We start from the raw sequence: 2,833 nt of genomic DNA, 5'->3' as shown, positions 1-2,833 counted from the left end.
GAGAGAGAGAGAGAGAGAGAGAGAGAGAATACTGTGTTTTGAGCTGAGATTTATAACCAAATGAATCTGAGCACTTGCATCTTTCTTTTTAACTTGAAATGAAATTTCAACCCCTGAGACAGATCAGTGATGGACATTGATCTGCTGAGATTCCAGGTGAAAGTTTTCATGGAGCTCTGTCACATGCACCCAAACAAGTATGTTGCAGAGGTACAGTCTAGGGGTTTTTGTGAGCCACGCTGACCCCTGTACTTGCCCCATCCCTCCTTTCAAGTGTGTTGTGTGCCGCTGCTGCCGAGATGTAGTTATATACCCAGTACTTCAAACACTGACCCAAAGAGATTTTAAAAATCCAACACTCAGCCTTGGCTCATCTGCAGACACACCCTGCCCTGAGGTTCTCTGTCTACTGAAACAGTCAAGGGATGGTGCACCCCTCTCTGTCTAGCACTACTACAAGGAGTTGCCCTACCTGCATCAAATCACAGTCAAGATAGAAAGAGAACAAGAAGACATGTTGCTTTTCAAGTAAATTTGCACAGAGATGTTGCACTCTGGTTTGGATGAGGAACTGCTAGCTTCAACTTACGTCTCCCATCAAAAGGGATACAACCAATGCCAATGTCTGTAAAGATCCTGAGGAAAAATAGTAAAGGCAGAGAAACTGTTCTATCTATCTGTCTGTCTGTCTGTCACCTCTATTACCTCTCTAGCATCTCTCAGACAGATAAGACATAGAAGTAGATAGACATGAGTTAGATATTAATGTATCTGTCTTGTCTATTACCTTTCATCCACATATACATGTGTGTATATGTGCAAAATGGTGCCCCAAATTCCATGCCAGCCCTTCAAGAAGCTAAACCAGGTGATAGGCTTCTTGTACCTGAGACAGGCTTTCTTTCTGGGGCTCAATTCTGCAAAATAATCCCAGAAGGAAACCTCCAAAAATAAGAGGAAAGGAATTTCTAACACCAACAACAGTTTCCCTTTTTAGCCGCCCCGCGCCTGTCCTGAGTGAAGCAATTTCTAGGCAGAAAGACATCCTGACCTTTACAGACAGACATGCCACCCAGGCAAGGGGATGAAACTCAGTTGTACACTGAATTTCCCAGTGATTTTTGCCACTTAAGATCCCAAGAACAAGCCCTCTGAAAGATAATGACTATTCTACTTCATTTCTCAGTGTCCTGGCCATGGCTGTGTATTTAATGAATTTGCCCAAATATTTCCACTAGCTGGCATGGAGAGCCTGTGTCTACTAGAATAGAGATTTCCCCGGAAGGGCCTGTACTTAAATGGCTCTAACCTTCCCACATCCGCTCCTCCATCGCCTTGCTTCCTGGTTCTCTGTTCCCTGTGCTTCAGGTCACCGACCTGAGACAACCTCAGTGCTCTGGATTGGCTGTAAAATGTGTGCAAAAACAATGGTGGACACTTCATGATGAATAGTCTTGTTTGCCTCCTTGGAAGCTCGAATAGCTTTTGAGGAATTACTTAGCTAGAGTCCCACAGAGATCTGTGCTGAGATCTACTTTCCCTCCTAACTTTTACTCTGCAATCAGAGGTACATGATGTCTTTGAAGCAAGAGGTGCTTCCCTGAGTGTTTCAACAGTGGAGGAGGTGCCTCTCCCACTGAAACCGCTGGCAAGATGCTTAGCTCAGCTACAGGTTTCCCCTCTCCTTCTTCCCTCCTCCTGTCAGCTCCCCAGATTCAGATGGGATGTAAGCTAATGCAAAATGATAACGTTCTTCCTTTCTTGTCCTTTTGGCTGACTTGACATTCTGTTGGCAGCTTTCAGAACACTTCACACTTCTTTGGGGAAAAAAATGTTGAAAGCAATTTATAGTTTCTCAGCGCATATAACAAATAGGTTTTTCAAAACAATCTCTCGAAATTGCTAACAGTATCTAGACTGAAGGAGACCCTATTTTTCCTCTGATGGTTTTCCCCCTGGGAGATATTACCAAATAATTATAAAGAATATAAAAGTTGAGGTACAGTTCAGCAACAATAAATCACTGATTTTTCTCTGACAGACTTTATCCATTGTTCAAAAAATACGTCCCCAGAATGACAGTACACTGACATTGTATTACTTCTTGCCATCCAAGTTTATGTACAAAGTTCAAGTGTGCTTGGTTGTATGCTGTGCTGTATTTTGTGACTTGGCCTTTACTGCTGTGCTAGTGGCTCCACCCAGGCTCCCTCTGAAGGCTCCAACTTCCCCTAGACCACGCATTGTACTCCAGGCATAGCCCAGCCCCGCTCCAAAGCTGAGCATGAAATGTGACATGGTCAGTGTGTTGCCTTTTCCTGGCCACAATGATTATTTTAGATACTAGTGGTCATATAACCTAACCACGGCCAATAACGAGCCAAGGGACACCACTGGTAGGGACTAATGTTTGAACAAGTGACACACTAGACAGGTAAGGCATAGACCTAGGGATCCAAAAGGCTTCAAGTCTGGTCTCTCTCTAATTCTACTGTTACCTTGCCTAAATAGTGTACTTCTTTGACACACACACAACATGTTCTGGGAAGTGGAATTTAAAGGCCTGCACCCGTGACTTTGATTGTTGCATGGTTTCTGACTGGAGTAACCAAATGCTTCTCTTGGCTTTTACCTTACTAGCCTCTGTCAGACTCTGTACCAGTCTAAGTCATATCCTCAGGTGAGGGATTGGAAAGGTGTCCCTTGCCTGGGTCCCACAGTACCCACCTAGATAAAGCAGGAGCTACCTGAATTGTAACTCATACTGTACTGAATTGAGTGTTCTCTGCCTCAAAGTACCTCCTGCGAAGTGGAGCTGCAGCGCAAGTGCTTA

This window comes from Dipodomys ordii, unplaced genomic scaffold, assembly GCF_000151885.1.
Source record: "Dipodomys ordii isolate 6190 unplaced genomic scaffold, Dord_2.0 Scaffold124, whole genome shotgun sequence".
Lineage (NCBI taxonomy): Eukaryota > Metazoa > Chordata > Mammalia > Rodentia > Heteromyidae > Dipodomys > Dipodomys ordii.
Note: the sequence above shows the minus strand (reverse complement) of the source record.